This window comes from Chelonoidis abingdonii, chromosome 6, assembly GCF_003597395.2.
Source record: "Chelonoidis abingdonii isolate Lonesome George chromosome 6, CheloAbing_2.0, whole genome shotgun sequence".
In the NCBI taxonomy this organism is placed as follows: Eukaryota; Metazoa; Chordata; order Testudines; family Testudinidae; genus Chelonoidis; species Chelonoidis abingdonii.
In genome coordinates, this window is record NC_133774.1 from 11,272,481 (window position 1) to 11,291,918 (window position 19,438).

A 19,438-nucleotide genomic window follows, 5' to 3' on the forward strand; every position below is an offset into this window, starting at 1 on the left:
AATCCAGTGCTGTACACCAGGTCTTTGGCCTGACTCTTGGTTCAGTGGTCCTTACAGCCCTTATAGCAAAGGACTTTCACATCAACTTCCTCAGGAGGAAATTGAAGCCTTCCCTCTTCTCTGTGTTCCAGTCCAGGTACCCAATGGCAAGCAACTATGGTCCGCTGCTTCTGTTTGCTGCTTCTGTGGACTACTTCCTATCTCTAGGCTCTTTCCCCCCTTACTGGGCTCTGCAGAATTCTTTCTGGCTCTTGTACCAAGCAAAAGCTACCAAAGTTTTCTCCCTGGAGGTCTAGCTCCTGTTGGCCTCTCCCAATGCTCTCTGTGTCACTTTTTTCAGAAACCTGACCCCAAGACTGCTTGTCTGGGGTCTTGCACTTTTGTCCAGACTCACCACAGGAGCTTGCAATGTTCCTGTGGCATCCCTGTTTCCAGAGATCCATTCTTGGGATAGAAACTCACGGCCTACTTTCCCTTGGTAACCTAGAAACAGTACCAAGACTCCTAACCCCTCATTCTCTTTCCCCCTCCCCCATCTTCTCTCAAGTCCTTCTTTTATATTAGCCACCTAGCTCCTCCCCAGATGGTTCTCATCCTTAACTGATGCCCTGTAATTGCCACCAGGTGTCCTAATTTTGCTCTCCAGCTCCCTTCAACCCTTTCAGTAACAATGGGGTGGGGAGGTTATATACACCATCACAAGCAGTATGGATTCAGTGACCCTGAAGCCCCTTCTAGTTCTACAGCTTGATTTATTATTAGAGCTGGTTGATAACTGGTAATTGTTTCCCCCAGAAAATGATGCCTTTTTCCTGTAGCAAAATATCAAAGTAGAAAACTTTGAATTTTTCCGCTCCCCTTTTTCCAGTGGCAAAGGGGTGGAGGAGGGGTCTACTATTTGTAATAAGAAAAAACAAAACCCCAAATTGTGAATGAAATAGAAATTTCCACTTATATACTTTTTTTTTTCCTAAAAGAACATTCAATTCTGTGAAACTGGACTGCCTCACAGTCCTCACTAACCAGGCATTCTTTAAAACACAAAGACCTTTCCTGCCATTTTCTTATCAATGGTATTTCCAAAAAGAAATTCATACCTTGGTGGCCTTATGGCAAGACCCTTGTGTTTGAGTTTACTTCCCACACAAACTTCCGCTAAACTTTTATTGTTTCCTACATTCCGTTCAGTTTGATGGACTGCTAGCCGTCATTTTACAGCATTTCTGCAAGTAATTCCTCAAAGCACTAGAACAAAAACCAAACAAACAAAAAACCTGATAAAATATTTATAAAACTGTATTGCCAAAGTCAATACCGCAGCAGATTTAATAGCCCAGGTTCTCAATTTAGAGTCCTCTAATGCTTCTCCCAATAGTTTAGAATGTCTTTCTTCTTTATTTATAGTGTAAAAGTAAAATACGCTTTGTGCTATTGGCACAATTAGAGCTGCAGCAGCTAAACATCTTACCAGCAATCCAAACTCTAGTGAACAATCCCCTTCCAGGCTGTGTTGCAAAAGCTCATGAGTACACTACTCTTTGCCTGACAATCATGTTGTAACTTGTCAAGCCACTACTCAGAGGCATCATTGGAGTAACCAATATGCTCTCTCTGCCTGTTAAGAATGCTATAATGGCTAGGCTGCTGGTGTGTTGAAACCACATTTTTAAGGTTCTGTAATGCTTGATGTTATTAAAAAGAAAAATCTCATCTGAAAATCTGAACCTTAGTGAGTTCGGTGCCCCCTATCCCTTTGAAATTCACTGGATCCTTTCAAAATTCCAGCCTTATTTACTATTTATTTTCATACATCTCTTCACTGCCTGGTATGGTGGAAACAGTAAGTGCCAGAATGCCGTAAAAATATTCTCTTGTAAAATTTCCAGTCTAAAGGGAAGCAGGTTGCAGCAGAATGTGGCAAAACACCTTGTTTTTTCTTTCAGATTTCTAGCCAACAATTTGCGGATTGAAGAAGCTCCCTCTTGAGCTGGCACTCAGAACTTAATGTTGTCAATACCAATAGTATCTTCCAATATTTACATCACATCAGTCAAATTCTTCCCTCCCCAGCATCTAGCCCAAGCAAATTGTCTGGATATTGGAGAGACATGGGAAGGAATCTTTTTACCAAGACCAGGGAATGACAGTGGAGCTTAAGTAGCCTCCATGGCCTATTAAGCCTGCTGTAAGTGGGAAGGGGTGGGAGGATTGGCATGAAGATCCTCTAACCCTGCCCCTCTCATAACCTCAAAGAGTCAGTATACTCAGCAGCACAGGGTAGTTAATGGAATTGTGTTTCACAGAGCATAGAATGCAGATTTCCTGCAAGGAATGTATCACACTCACAGGGGAACTATATTGGTTCTCTTGTTTCAGTGGCCTTTAAGTACCTGTGACAGGAGAAGAGGATTTGGGCCCATGTAAATAAATCCTGCTTAAAATTTACATACCTTTTCCCTAAACAATCTTCAATCCTTGATGCTCTTCCTCTTTAATTACTATCTTGTTCTTATTTTTCAGTTGAAGTTACACAGGGCAGTTCTTACAATCCTTACCCTCACACACATAAACTCCAACAAGTAAAACTTTGGGACTCTGCACTTTCTCATGTTCACCAATCTTCCTCATGTATAACTGCATGCAAAATTCCAAGTCTGGCTTGGTTAGGCTTTATGTATTGCCAGGATAACTTCTCCCAATTCATGTAATGCCACTATTTGCACTTCTGCTAATGGATTTGTGCCTGTTTCTGGTGCCAATCTTTTAGCAGATGGTTTTAGTTCATTGTCCATAATCCCCTCCAAGTTTTTTTTTAAGCCCCTGGTCTGTGCTCTCTGTTGTGGTTCCATTCAGAGATAATTTGCATTGTGATTATTTTATATTCTAGTTTTATTAATATACACTTCCTTATTACTCCAACTGCACGAGCTACTTCTCAGCCCAGAAGCCAAGTACACAGAAATCGATTTGAGTTGGTTTTCTCTTTTGCTACCCTTCTATTCTGTGTCATCAGCAAAGGCAACCAAATTTTGAAACAATAGGCTTCTTGATCTCAAATAAAAGTGAGGATCAACTTGTTCCCTTGGCACACTCTGAATTTGAATCTTTCCTGTGCCATTAGTTGCTGTTTAGGGAATGAACAAAGCTCCACTATCCCTGGCTATCATACTGTTTGCAGAAGGGCTTACTTTGCTGTGTTTCTATAATATTTATTTATTTAATGGGGACTGGTTGTTGGCCTATCATTCAGCTCCCACCTTGGTGGGCCAATGGACTGCTTTTCATCTTGTCCCTACCTTTTGATCCAACCAGCGTGGCTGGACCTATCAGGAGTTAGAACTTCTACCAGGAGAGCTTTTGTGGTTATTGAAACATATGAGTGTCTGCACTACATAAAGGTTCATCCACAGGGAAACCTGCACTCTGACTGCTGCCCTTTTAATGTCACCTTCTGTCTCTTTCCCATGTTGAAGGTGATGTTTGACAGAGTTTCATGGTATGACTTGCAAAACGAGTGTCAGCAGAAGGAGAATCAAGCCTTATGATCATAGGACCCAGAAAAAAAAAAAGAAGTCTCCAGCTCTGTGGACTAATTGACCTCTGGGCTCCTCTCTGGTGATCCACAACCAAGGGCTAGGAAGTTATACACGGTCAGTCTGACATTGATCCAATGCAAGATAATAGAGTGGCTGACACAAGATGAGTTACCTAAAAAGGTGGTGGAATCCTTCCTTAGAGGTTTTTAAGGTCAGGCTTGACAAAGCCCTGGCTGGAATGATTTAGTTGGGAATTGGTCCTGCTTTGAGCAGGGAGTTGGACTAGACCACCTGAGGTCCTCTCCAACCCTGATATTCTATGATTCTAAGATTTAATAAAGAATTAAAGTAGGGTAATATAAATTCACATCAACATGGATTTATGGAATAAAGATCTTGTCAAAGTAACTTAAGATCTTTTTAGTTGAGATTACAAGTTTGGTTAACAAAAGGAATAGTGCTGTACAATATACGTAGACTTCTGAAACGTATTTGACTAGGTATCACATGATATTTTGATTAAAAAAACTAGAATGACATAAAATTAACATGGCACATATTAAAGGCTGGCTAACTGATTGGTCTCAAAATCAGAGGGGTAGCTGTGTTAGTCTGGATCTGTAAAAGCAGCAAAGAATCCTGTGGCACCTTATAGACTAACAGACGTTTTGGAGCATGAGTTTTCGTGGGTCCTCACATGCATCTGACGAAGTGGGTATTCACCCACAAAAGCTCATGCTACAAAACGTCTGTTAGTCTATAAGGTGCCACAGGATTCTTTGCTTCTTTTACAAATCTCAAAATGTAAGTATAACTAGGGAATCATCCACAAACAGGTGTATTTCTTGTGGGGTTCTGCAAGGTTGTTGGTCCTATGCTGTTCAACCTTTTTATCAATTATCTGGAAGAAAACAAAATCAAAATCATAAAGTCAACATTGATAAAATTTGCAGAGGACAAGAATTGGGGGAGTGGTAAATAATGAAGGTGACAGGTCACTGATACAGAGAGATCTAGATTGCTTGGTAAGCTAGGCACGAGCAAAAAAAAATGCATTTTAATATGGCTAAATGTAAATGGAATGAAGAATGTAGGCCATACTTACAGGAGAAGAGACTATCCTGGGAAGCAGTGACTCTGAAAAAGATTTGGTGCTGAGAGTGGGTGTGGATAATCTGAATCTGATCTCTTGATGCGATTCCATAGATAAAAGAACTAACACAATCCTTGGGTTCATAAACAGGGGAATCTTAAGTAGAAGCAGAAAAGTTATTTTATCTCTGTATTTGGCACTGGCGTGACTGCTGCTGGAACACTTCGTCTAGTTCTCGTGTCCACAAATCAAGAAGCATGTTGACAAATTTGTAGATGGTTCAGAGAAGAACCTTATAGTTCTATCACTGCCTCACTATCCTTATAGTAATAGACTCATGGACCCCAATATATTTAGCTATTTAAGGTAAGGTTAGGGGGTGACTTGATTACAGTCTAGAAGTAACATTGGGAACAAGATAATCAGTTCATCAATCCATTAGAAAAAGATATAACATGATCCAATGGCTGGAAGTTGAAGCTAGATAAATTCACACTGGAAATAAGGGGTTCATTTTTAACAGAGAGTGTATTGAACCATTGAAACAACTTATCAAGGATCATGGTGAATTCTCCATCACTGGCAATTTTTAATCAAGATTGGATGTTTTGACGAAAGATCTGCTGTAGGAATTATTCTGGGGAGGTTCTATGGCCTTTGTTATAGAGGAGGTCCGAGTGGATGATCACAATGGTCACTTCTGGCACAGGAATCCATGAATATAACACATAGCATGAAAATTACTGAAGAAAGACATTGGCTGGATGAGGAATGAGTTAGAGAACACAAACTGGATTTTTTTCTGACACCTCATGATGTGATGTTTCACATTTTTCTGCATTAGTCACAGCACCATATCGCACACAGTGTGGCATGTTTGACATAATATAATGTGACATGTCCAAAGTAATATGTGAAAAGAGACACTTTCTGACCTAAGAACTGCAGTTTATTTCCATTTCATTTTAAAAGACCTACTTCTGTAGATGCTGACCCTCCTCCACCCACTTCTATCCCATCAAAAGAAACTGCTATCTATTTACCAGACTGAAAACATACCTAAAAGGCAGTAAGAAAAAACGTCCCCCCCCTAGTTTTGTGACAACCCTGTCTTCAATATTTATAATTATAATTTGGCTTCCAGTACTGTCTGATCTTTGGATCCAAGAGCATTTTAACATACCACTAAAAGTTAGGTGTCATTAATTTTACTGGTGAATAAACTAAGATTGAAAGAATATAAGACTACTATTTGCAAAAATGGACTCTCGCCCTGCATGATTAAAATAGGGATTCACCTTAAATTGGCACCTGAAATCTGAGGCCACTTATGAAAGATAAGGACCAAACTGACAGACCTAAATGACTTACCAGATGTAACACAGCAAGAGAATGGCAGAGAGAAATTAGCCAAGTGATTATTGGCCAGTCCTGTCACTCCAACCTCTACAAACATTCACTCCCTTTTTCCAGTTTTAACTTTCCAGTTTTGTGGCTGGTGTGGTGAAAACAGAAAGCAGAATTCTCAGATGGAAAGGTGCCATTGTGTTTATCAAAAAACTCTTTTTCCACAAAAATAGAAGAAAGTTCATATTTTGCCAGTATCACATTCACCACAAAATTAGTCAGTCATACCCTACATCAAATTCATGACATTTTTACAAACTATATGCCTATTTCCTTAGATCCCATTAATTACATTCATGACATCATTGGCTTCCTTCATAATGATAATACCCAGAAGAGAACCAGTGCAGAACAAACTACTTCAAAGTATAGGGGGAAGTCAGATGGACTTTGGCCAATGACACCTGGGTAAACTCCCACTCTTATGGGATCTTGAATGTTTTCAAGAAGAACAGACAAGATTTCAGTTTTTAAAGAACCACAATTACTAAACTGAAGGAAACTCAGTTTATTATCCTGGGAACGGAAGAGGAGGACCAGAATATCATACAAGAAGATCTGGATGACCTTGTAAACTAGAGTAGTAAAAATGGGATGTAATTTAATACTGCAAAGTGCAATGTTATTCATTTAGGGACTAACAATATTTTTTTGCTATAATATGAGTACTTAACAGTTGGAAATGACAGAGGAGAAAAGAGATCTGGGTGTATTGATTGATCAAAGGATGACTATGAGCCCTCAATGTAATGTGGCTCTGAAAAAAGCTAATGCAGTGTTGGGATACATCAGGCTAGGTATTTCCAGTAGAGATAAAGAGGTGTTAGTACCATTATACAAGCCACTGGTGAGACCTCATCTAGAATACTGTGTGCAGTTTAAACTAGTGTGTGTGCGTAGCATGAAGAGACACAGAAAACAGGGTTCTGTATTGCATAGTGTGATTAATTCTTACTGAACATAGGCTAGGCTTACTGCACTTAGCGTGATCATATTGCATTCCAGAGTTGCTAGGAGGAAAAAACAACTGCATTAAAAACAAGCAGCAAACTCCAGGCTTCATAACTCAAGGCAAGGTCCCACTTTATGAAATTACACTGACATCCTCTTCTCTGATAAAGAAAAACAATGCCTTTTCCAATCCATGTAATGAAATTGATTTTTTCCTTCTTTTATGAGGAGCTGGCTCTTCAAACCAAGGGCTGCCCTAAGTATTACTCATCTCTACTAGCTACAGAGCTTAATGATTTGGAATGGGCCCAAATCATATAAAACAAATCCAGTTTATTCACGTACACCAACAGGTAGCCCTGTGGCATCTTGAACAAAACATTACACCAGCACCAAATAAATACCTGAACAATAGGCTGAGTATTAGGAACTCTAGGGGATTTCCTAGGTGCTTAACTTTCTTTATGAGGCGTGCACAGTGCTGCCTCAGGCAGATGTCCAGACTCATGTCACACCTAAACCCCAGTGTAATCCTCAAACCAGGTAAAAATAGCTGTTGCTTTGCCCATCTCACTTTATAGATCCTGATCAGATGGGGTGCTCAGAACCAGCATCTGGGATTAGGAGGAAATGGTAAACCTGGGATAGGGGAGGGATAGCTGGGTGCAGAGGGAGAGGGATGGCTCAGTGGTTTGAGCATTGGCTTGCTAAACCCAGGGTTATGAATTTAATCGTTGAGGGGGCCATTTAGGAAACTAGAGTAAAAATCTGCCTGGAGATTGGTCCTGCTTTGAGCAGGAGGTTGGACTAGATGACTTCCTAAGGTCCCTTCCAACTCTGATATGATTCCCTTATAACCTTTAGCCTAGTGGTTAAGGAACTCTGTTGGGATATAGGAGACCCTGGTTCAGTTCCCTGAGAAAGAAACAGGATTTCGTAAGCCTACACAATCTTCAAAATAGGCCTATAAACAGGGTCCACTCACCATTCTGGCACCTCCTCAGCCTGTCTTGGGAATTAGCTCTGTGGTTGAGGGCACCCCCTTCAGGCGGTACAGTGCTACTATGACTCCTGCTCTTGGACCCATGTCTCTCCAAAGACCATGTGTTCTCTTCCATGACACACTCCTCCAGCTATGCCACACACTGTGCTCCCCACTTCCAGGGGACCTTCAGCCACAGCCTGTCAATGGCAAACTGCAGTCCACAGTGGTTCCAGCACACTCTTTACATTTGTATCAGGGCCTCAGTCTGCAACTAGCTAGGAGCTGTCTCTGGCTTCCTTAGCCCCTCTTGGCAGCACTGCTTTGTCCATGGTGATGGCAGTTTTCTTGGCCCTTTGGTGACACAATCATTCCCCCCAGGGCTCCCAGAAGAAACTGCCTTCCTCTGCCTCGTAGCACCCTTTTTATATGGGCCTACTTGGCCCTGATTGGCTGCTCCCTTCAGCCCTCCTCTGATTGGCTGCTCCTGGCACTGCCTCCCTAGGGCTGCTTTTAACCCCTTTTCTGCCAGTGAGGGGCAGCTGCCCCATAACAAGGTCCGTCTGAGTCTGTTGAATTTATTTCACTTAACATAAAATAATTAAATATCCATCAAGACAGCAAATGAGAAAGTCTTTGTAGTCCAGGGGTCAGGCACTCAGGTAGAAAACCCTATTCAAATCCTTTTCCTTCATCAAGCAGAGGGGGGAACTGAGCCACATCCAGGATGAATTCTCCAACCACTGGGCAAAAGGTTATGAGGAAAGCCATATGCACCAACTCTGTGGATGCTCTGGGGCTGGAGCACCCACAGGGAAAAGACAGTGAGTGCTGAGCACTCACTGGCAGACCACCTATCAACACCTCCCCTCTCTCCCCAGTGCCTTCTGCCCACCGGCGGGCCCCAATGATCAGCACCTTATCCTCCTGCCCTGCACCTCCTGCTATCACAATCAGTTGTTTTGCAGCGTGCAGGAGGCTGGGAGTGGAGGTGGGAGGAGCAAGGATGTGGTGCGGTCAGGGGAGGCAGCAGAATGGAGTGGGAAGGGACGGGCTGGAGCGTGGATGGGAAGAGGTGGGGTGAGGCAGGTGTGTGGCCTTGAGGTAAGTAGTAGAGTAGGGGCGGTGCCAGGAGAGAGTTCCCAGCTATAGATCTCAAGCAGTGATAGCCCCCTTCCTCCAGCTGGATTGAGGCATCTAACTCAGTGAAACAGGGGGGTTAAGGCATACCTGTTTCATTGCATCTGCTGTTGGCTAGGTTAGGCAGCTCCTTGCTCAGCATGTAGTTTTTTGTGGATTCCATTTTCAGGTAGCTATCTCCTCCCATGTATTGTATTGGGAGTACAGGCGCCTAATCCGATGTTTGTGGACTCCATTGGGTGTCTAAGAATCTAAAAATTAGGTGCTGGAATGCTCAGTGTTGCAATGCCTATGTCCTTTTGTGAATCTGGGTCCATGCGAGCAACCCAAATCTGTTAACACACTTCAGGTTTCAGTGCCTTAACTTATCACAGCTGATTTTCACCTAGCGAGAGATGGCTGTTTCAGGATATGAAATCCCCCAGAGATCAGATATAGAAGTTAATGTATATATTTTGCTCCTCAACAGGCGTTAGTTACATATATTTATTATATATTTGGATTTATAGAAATCCTAAAAAAGCATGTCTTCCCATATTTTTCAGGTACTGTTGACATAACTTAAAAACATATCATAAGTGCAGCAGTACAATTTAATATAAACCATAAATAAAATATGGAATCATAGAAATGTAGGGCTGGAAGGGACCTTGAGAGGTCATCTAGCTCATCCCCCATCCTGAGGCAAGACCAAATGTATCTAGACCATCCCTGACGGTGTTTGTTTAACATAATCTTTTAAAAAAGAGCTGGGATTCCACAACCTCCTTTGGTAATTTACACCCGTACTTAACTATCTTTAAAGTTAGACAGTTGTTTCTTAATATCTAATCTAAATCTCCCTTGCTGCTGAGTAAGCCCATTACTTTGTCAGTGGACATGGACAACAATTGATCAGCATCTCTTTATAACAGCGTTTAACATATTTGAAGACTATCAAGTCCCCCCCCCCAGTCTTCTTTTCTCAAGGTTAAACATACCCAGTTTTTAAGGTCAAAGGTCAAGTTTTCTAAATATTTTATTGTTTATCATTTACCTTTCATTGTTGTCATTGTTCTCTTCCGGATTCTCTCCAGATGAGACCTCATTAGTGTCAAGTAGAGTGGGACAATTATCTCCCATGTCTTACACACAACATTCTTGTTAATATTTTCCAGAATATTAGCCTTTTTCACAACTGCATCACATTGCTGGCTCAGGTACAATTCGGGATCCACCATAACCCCAGTTCTTTTCAGTCTAGCCAGTTATTCCTCATTTTGTAGTTGTGCATTTGATTTGTCCTTCCTAAGTGTAGTACTTTGCATTTGTCTTTATTGAATTTCATCACTTTGATTAGAGTTATTTTGAATTCTATTCCTGTCCCCCAAAGTGCTTACAATCCCTCCAGGTTGGTGTCATTCACATATTTTACAAGCAGTCTCTCCACTTCACTATCTAAGTCATTAAGTAAAATATAGAATAGTACCAGACCCAGGACAGAGACTCCTGAGGGACCCGATTAGATACATCCTCTCATCTTGACAGCAAATCATGGATAACTCCTCTTCGACTACAGTGTTCTAGATGGTGGTGCATCGACTTTATTAATTTGACCTAGACCATATTTCCCTAGTTTATGAGAATGTCATGAGGGACTTTGTCAATAGCCTTACTAAAATCAAGATATATCACATCTACTGCTTCCTCCCTTTTCCCTAGGCCAGTAACCCCATCAAAGAAGGAAATTAGGTGGGTTTGGCATGATTTCCTCTTAAAAATCCATGTTGGCTTTTCCTTACAATCCTATTGTCCTCTAAGTGCTCACAAATTGATTGCCTAGTAATTTATTCCAGTATCTTTCCAGCTACTGAAGTTAGACTGGTCTATAATTCCCCAGGTCCTTTTTGTTCCCCCTTTTAAAGACAGGATTATATCTTTGAATCATAGAATCATAGAATATCAGGGTTCGGAGGTACCTCAGAAGGTCATCTAGTCCAACCCCCTGCTCAAAGCAGGACCTAATCCCCAACTAAATTATCCTAGCCAGGGCTTTGTCAAACCTGACCTTAACAGGAGGGAGATTCCACCACCTCCCTAAGTTACTCATTCCAGTGCTTCACCACCCTCCAAATTAAAATGTTTTTTTTCCCTAATATCCAACCTAAATCTCCCTTATTGCTACTTGAGACCATTACTCCTTGTTCTGTCATCTGGTACCACTGAGAACAGTCTAGCTCCATCATCTTTGGAACCCTCTTTTAGGTAGTTGAAAGCAGCTATCAAATCGCCCCCTCCTTCTTCTCTTCTGCAGACTAAATAATTTCAGTTCTCTCAGCTTTTTCTCATAAGTTATGTTTTCCAGTCCCCTAATCATTTTTATTGCCCGCTGCTGGACTCTTTCCAATTTTTTCACATACTTCTCATAGTGTGGGGCCCAGAGCTGGATACAGTACTCCAGATGAGGCCACACCAACATCCCTTGATGTGAAGACAATGCTCCTACTTATACAGCCCCAAATGCCATTAGCCTTCTTGGCAACAAGGCCATACGTTTGACTCACATCCAGCTTCTCATCCACTGTAACCCCTAGGTCCTTTTCTGCAGAATTGCTGCCTAGCCACTTGGTCTCTAGTCTGTAGCACTGCATGGGATTCTTCCATCCTAAGTGCAGGACTCTGTATCTGTCCTTGTTGAACCTCATCAGATTTATTTTGGCCCAATCCTCTAATTAGTCTAGGTCCCTCTGTATCCTATCCCTATTCTCCAGCGCATCTAGCACTCCTCTCAGATTAGTGTCATCTGCAAACTTGCTGAGAGTGCAATCCACGCCATCCTCCAGATCATTAGTGAAGCTGTTCAACAAAACAGGCCCCAGGACTGACCCTTGTGACACTTCACTTGATACTGCCTGCCAACTAGACATGGAGCCATTGATCACTACCCGTTGAGCCTGATGATCTAGCCAGCTTTCTGTCTACTTTATAGTCTATTCATCAAGCCCATACTTCTTTAACTTGCTTACGAGAATACTATGGGAGACCCTATCAAAAGCTTTGCTAAAGCTTTCCCCTCATCCACAGAGCCAGTTATCTCCTCATAGAAGGCAATTAGGTTAGTCAGGCATGACATGCCCTTGGTGAATCCATGCTAACTGTTCCTGATCACTTTCCTCTCCTCAAAGTGCTTTGGACCTCATCCATCTACTGCTAGTTCTCAAAGTTAACTGCTAACGGTTCTGAGATTGCTTCAGCTCATTCCTTTAGTAACCTAAGGTGAATATCATTAGGGCCTGTCAACTTAAATACAGCTAATTTATCTAAATATTCTTTAATCTGCTCTTTCCCTATTCTGGGTTACATTCATTCCACCCTGTTGTTAATATCAATTGTGCTAAGGCTCTGATCATCATGAACATTTTTAGTGAAGACTGAAGAAAATAGGCATTAAATGCCTCATCTTTGCCAGGACTTGTCTACACTTACTGTGGATCGACAATGAGGCAAATGATCCATTGGGGATTGATTTAGCAGGTCTAGTGAAGGCTCGCTAAATCAACCACCAATAGTGCTCATGTTGACTCCGGTAGTCCGCCTGAACAAAAAGCATAAGATAAGTCGATGGGAGAGATTCTCTTGTCAACCCAGCATGGTGTAGACACTGCAACAGGTCAAGCTAAGCTATGTCGACTCTGACTACTTTATTGATGTAGCTGGAGTTGCATAACTTAGGTTCACTTAAACCCATAATGTAGACCTGCCCTTAATGTCATATGTTATTAATTCCCCTCCCCTAAGTAGTGCACATACGGTATCCTTAATAATTTTCTTGCTCCTAATGTATTCATTAAAACTTCTTATCAGCTTTTAAGTCCCATGCTAAGTATAACTGATTTTGTATTTTAGCCTTTCTGATTTTTTCTCTGTATGCTTGTGCTATTCTTTTAAATTCCTCCGTAGCATTTTGTCCATGTTTCCCCTTTTTTGATTTTCAGGTCATTAAAGAGCTTCTTATGCAGCTATACCAGCCACTTATTCATCTTCCTACCTTTCCTTCTCACGAGATAGTTTGCAGTTGTACCTTTAATATTGTCTTCTTGAGAAAATGCCAGCTTCCCTGAACTCTGTTATCCCATAGATGTTTTTTCCCCGGGGAATCTTACCTGCCAGTTCTCAGTATGAGTATGTCTAGAGCCAGGTAACTTGAAATTCAATTTTTTTCCAGTCCAAGAGTTGTCCAGCTTTGCAATCCCTTTCATATTTGAAAATGACTATAAATGATAGTGACAAGTCCATGAATCATGAGTCAGCCCCTGAAATAATCATGAGGTGTTTTGTTCTATGATAGATTTTGAGTCCTTTTGAGCATTTAGAGTGCAATAAGGTCACCTTTTGAGGTTATTCTCCACAAGCACGATGGCTTTTAAAAGTTTCTTTTAAAAAATAAAGGAATACTGAGTTTCTTATGAAGTTACATGATTTCAGATGCTAGATTTGAAGAAGAACGCCAAATACCATGTGACTTGCAATAAAATCACAAAAGTTGGTCACACTATACAGCATTGGTATTTTTTTAGGTATCTTGGTCTAAATTATGTCAATTACCACCAGAGACAGAAGATACTATTTGTCACATCAGTAATGATACATCCCTCTTCAGCACAGCTGAAGCATATTAAACAGTGCAGTACAATGGACAATAGTGGACTTGGTCCAAAGCCCCTCAAAGTTAAAGGAAAGATGCCCACTGACTTCAGTGGGCTTTTGGATGAGGCTTCTAAAGAGCAGGTAAGTCTCCAGGCATGTTAGAATGCTCTTCAATTGAAGTAACATTGTCTATTCTCTGTGCTTCACACAAATGAGCAACTTCTGTTGTGTCTGTCTGCTTATTTTTTAGAACAAGGTAAAGAGAGAAAGTTGTAAGGATTTTGCTTTTCTTAGCATATCAGATTTGACATTTCCCTTTAATACACTGTGAATATGCATGCCCAAACATCTACACTGCTATGTTTAGCTTTGTGGTATAGGCCATGCAAGCCCGAGACAGTTGACCTGGGCTCAGATTCAGTACTGCAGGTTTTTCTTTGCATTGTAGACATATCATGGGATGCCATACTTTTTCATTTTAAGTATGCTCGGCACTAGCCATCTCCTTTTTTTGTTTTCTTAAAGCTTGGACCAAAGCCCATTAAAGGCAATGGACAGGCAAGCAGAAGATTGGCACAGAGACTCTGGGTATGTCTACACTGGTATCTGAGGTGAGAGTGCAGCACATGTGGATGTACGCAAGCTAGCTTTGATTTAACTATCTTGAATAACAGTAAGACTGAAGCTATGGCAGCAAAGGACCCTTAATATGTACTTTAGAGACTATCTCATGCTTTTGTGGTGTCACTGCTATTGTTATTTAAGCTAGTTAAATCAAAGTTAGCTTGGATACTCCTACGCACACAGCAGTCACACCTCTGATTTCAGGGTAGACATACACTAAACATTGCCCAAAGTCAATCAGGAAGTCTATGGCAGAGATCAGAGTTAAACCAACATCTCTAGAGTCTCAGGCTAGTGCTTTAAACAGAAGACCAACCCTCTCCCCTAACAAAAATATTGTTCTTCTTCTCAACACTGATCCCTCCATTTTCTGTCTTTCTCAGCCTCTCTGTGAAATGAGATGAGTGAATATTAGTCAGAAGCACATGTCTGAATTGGAACCACAACATTTATCAATGATCCTAGAAACAAGGCTTCAATGAATCCTTGCACTTTCCAATTCAGCACTGCAGTTCTCTCCAAGCAATATAAACAAGTGTGTAATAGTTTGGAAAGAAGAACTTAGGGCAAAAAAACCAAACAACTAATAAGCTGGGTAAGTGGAGAAATGAGTTAAAACAAGGATGCCAGCTGAAAATGGAGAGGCTCTCATTATCTCAGCTCTCTGAGAATCGATTAGAATAATTCCCAGTGACTTCACAGACACCTAGCTGATTAAAGAAGAGCTGATGAGTTGATGGCTTCCCAGCTGCTAAGCTCAGCCAACAAGTCACTGATGACTTCAGCAGATGGTCCTGCTTTTAGTCCATTGAGAATTTTATGAGCCATGTATCCTCCTTCAGGCAACTCATTGTTTGAAATAAGGAACAGAATGATGAACTATTGTGCTGTGTTATAAAATGCTCCAGGACATATCTTTCCTGAGCAGCATCCAAACATCCTCAACTTGAATATCATTGTTATCGTCTGAAATTTAATGATGTATAAAAAAACCCCATCAACTGAAAAAATGTCAACAGTGATGCAGAAACCCTAAGAGCTGTGAAGTCCAAGAGGGTAATAAGATTGCATATAGATTTAGTTAAGAAAGGAAGGTGGTTGCGTTTGTGAAGTTGTCATTGGGAATAATCCACTTTATGAGCAGATTCTAATCCTCAGTTTACTCACACTGAATAGTGCCTTATTTCAGAACTAGTTCTACTGGCTTCAGTGGGATTATTCACACTGATTAGCACTTTACTTCAGAAATTGCCATTGGGACTATGTGCGAAGTATCATAGAATCATAGAATATCAGGGTTAGAAGGGACCTAAGGAGGTCATCTAGTCCAAACCCCTACTCAAAGCAGGAACAATCCCCAACTAAAACATCCCAGCCAGGGCTTTGTCAATCCTGACCTTGAAAACCTCTAAGGAAGAAGATTCCACCACCTCCCTAGGTAACCCATTCCAGTGCTTCGCTACCCTCCTAGTGAAAAAGTTTTTCCTAATACCCAACCTAAATGTCTCCCCACTGCAACTTGAGACCATTACTCCTTGTTCTCTCATCTGCTACCACTGAGAACAGTCTAGATCCATCCTCTTTGGAACCCCCTTTCAGATAGTTGAACGCAGCTATTAAATTCCCCCTCACTCGTCTCTTCTGCAGACTAAATAATCCCAGTTCCCTCAGCCTAGCCTCATAAATCATGTGCTCCAGCATTCTAATCATATCACGCTTCTCAGGCTGAGTTATGGGATCAGAATCTGGACCTATGTCACCAGGGAAATTCTGATGTCCTCTTTCACAACACCACTGTTGCAAAAAGTCATCATGAGTAAAAAGGAAGGAAATCTTTGCCAGTGGGGAGACTCTATTGTATTGGTTGCTCCTATATGACAGATTTTTTTTCCCAAGTGAATTCTCATTAAAACCCATATATCTTCAGTGCAATGCTTTTTGAACTGTACTGTAGGAGTAACATATCTATTTGATGTCTGCATTATAAGGATAAATCCCCCACAATTAATAAGAAGTATTTTACGCAAGGGGCTATATTCTTCTCTCAGTTACAGCCATGTCAGTCAAGAGTAACCCCACTGAACTGAGTGGGATAACTTAGATTAGAGTCTGGTCCTGGGTAGTCTTCTTGGAACAAGGAAATGGAGGTCAGTCTTGTATTTTAGAACTTCAGCTTCTGGTTCTAGGCATAACAAAGGAGTTAAAAGATACCAAATAAGTGCTTTCAATGGGATTACTGAAGGAATAAGATACTTCTCACCATGACTGATGGTGGCAGAATCTTACTTTTTATACATTTCTATATATTAATTATTATTATTATTATTATTATAATTAGTATTTGTTTGTTAACTGTATTGCAATAGGGCCTAGGAGACCCAGCCATGGATGAAGACCCCATTGTGAAAGAATGGTCCCTACCCCAAAGAGTTTAAGATTATTTGTAGGATTAGATAAACTCTTATGTTATTCTTCCCCTGCTTTTTGAAAACACTCTGCAAACTAGCTGCTATGAATTCTAAAACATACTCGACCACAGGGTCTGCATTGTTTTATGACTGCTATGCTGCACAAATATTTGGCAACCCTTTTCATTTTCATATTTAAATTGGCTGTCTCATAGGAGCCATGTTACAGTAAATACATATTGTAAATATACATTATATGGGACTCAGTCTGACGCCCATTGGCATTCATAGCAAAACTCCTTTTGCCTTCAATTGCAGCAGAATAGGGTCCTTAGTTTGTGGTGATGAACCTTGTTTTTTTAAGGCTGTATTGAAGTTTCAGGTCACTATTTCAAGTATGTATTTTTTCATAAATAATTCATTCTATATTATTGAGCATATACAAAACAAAAACCAAAAGAAATCAGTCAGGGATTGCAATGTGCTCTTGCTGTGCATGAAAAATTCCCAAAGGTTATTCCATCTCTTTTGTATGTATGTAATAACGTAACCCTAATCAAACATGCTACAATGTTTCTGACAAGCTATTTATTGCTTAATTCTGTTTTTTTCCTGCACCAATAAAAATGTTATTCAAAACATTCACAACTGAATAATAAAAGCCTGCTGTGAAATCATTCTTACTGATTGAAGGCTGATTATTTTCATATTGCAGCTGTTGCTAGCTATTCCATTTTCTTAAACTTTATCATTATAGTGGCATCACAGATATATTTCTGATTTCAGACCATGGCATGTTGGAGGCTGTGATCTATTTTTTCTAGAGAATGAAAATGCGAGCTTTGCTTAGCAAATAATGAACTTGACCAGGTTCTAACACATGCACATATTACTTATATATATGATATCACATATATGACATTAATAGGACTCCATTCAGTTGCAGGGGTGTTCCTATCTGATTTTCTTTGCAGGATTGGGGTCTTGAAAAGACATTGCTTCAATATGAAGCGAGTGTAACTTTATTGATTTCATTCAATTGACCCTTCAGATCTACAATGTTTGGATTGATCTCAGGTCCTGTACATTTTGTCAGCTGGACAATCCTACTAAGAATTGATTTACTATTAAAATATTCTCATTTTAGGAGACTAAGACATGCTTACTAACAATATTTAATGTAGATTCAATCAATCATGTCACTTTGGGGTATCTTTGTAAAACTGCTGATGTCCTAGACTCCCTTTTTGCAGATGTAAATTGGAGGGCTTGCCCTAGGACCTACTTCCCTTAGTTACTTGGCAGTGGATTGCTCCCTGTCACATTAAAACCCATGAGAGACTGCTAAGATATAGCAAAACTCTTCAGGGATCCATTTGCAGAATTCATTCTCAATCATTCCGTCATGGGTGGTGAGTTTGCTCTGCTTTGGATAGAGCCTCAGGACTCACCCATGAACCTGGGACATCCCCAGATTTGGATTGTGGGTAATCATTGTGAGAACAGGGCTGTCCACAAGAAGTCTCTGTGCCTTCCTGCTCAGCTCTCTGTGCGCATCTTTTCAAGCATCAACCCCACTCCTCCAGAGCAGCTCTAATGGAGGAATGCTACCAGAGACTTCCCTTGTCTAAGTGCTCCAGGATTCTTCTTAAAGATGATTTATGACAGAGAACTCCTTGTGTGGAAAAGTCTCTGTGGAGCAGGAAATATAGCCCCAAGCTGTATTATCTATCCTTCCAGGGTAATCTTCCTACATGTGAATCTAGACCACATCAGGAGCCCCCCACTTGGGATGCCAAGAAGTGTGAGCAGTACCACTGAGTTGCCTGTTACCTCTTCCACATATTAGGACTGAAACTGGGTCTCCCTCCATTGATTGATTGTGATTGCACTAGCCGGTGCCTGGTTTGAAGCTGCAGTTAGAGATTGGGGCAGGGAGGGATAGCTCAGTGGTTTGAGCATTGGCCTACTAAACCCAGGCTTGTGAAATCAATCCTTGAGGAGACCACTTAAGGATCTGGAGCAAAAATCTGTCTGGGGATTAGTCCTGCTTTGAGCAGGTGGTTGGACTAGATGATCTCCTGAGATCCCTTCCAACTCTGATGTTCTGTAATTCCAATTTGCCAATGCATATTCAATTAATTCACCAAAGGAAGAGATAGGTACACATTTTGTGGGAGCAAATTGCATCAATAATAAGGTAGTTCACTCTTTTGAATAACTGGCCTTTAAGTATTTGCCAGTTTCCTTTCCTGTAAAATGGTATAATGCTTCTGCATGATAGGCTGGTATTGCTACTTCATTTTACAAATAATGGAACTAAGGCACAGTGGGATATTCTACAGGGGCATTATTGCCTTCCACATTAGACATATAAGCTGCTTAATAAATGTTATTGTGGGTTTCATTATTTCCAATAGGTATTTCATCCATCCAATCCCAATAGAGACTAATGTAAAGGATTATATGCACCATACGCGCTACTGAAAGGAATGTCAGACTTGCCCAAATGGTTACATATAAGTCTCAAATAAAGCCTGACTCACACTAGTGGAAATCCTTCAATTTACTTCATTGGGTTTCAAGTGTAATGTCTACAGATGGGTGTAGCCATAGATCATTGTAGATTTTCCTCATACCATGCCCTATAACATTGGCTGTCAAGCAATTA

General features: G+C 40.8%; 1 protein-coding gene across 1 annotated transcript in view; it reads right to left on the bottom strand.

The window, feature by feature from the left end:
• Positions 1 to 2,557: 2,557 nt before the first annotated feature.
• SYT4 (synaptotagmin 4) overlaps positions 2,558 to 19,438 on the bottom strand; it is a 50,200-nt gene continuing 33,319 nt past the window's right edge. Inside the window, exon 5 of the transcript XR_012656060.1 lies at positions 2,558 to 2,570. The gene's annotated coding sequence lies outside the window, so the exon portion shown is untranslated. The remainder of the gene's footprint in view (positions 2,571 to 19,438) is intronic.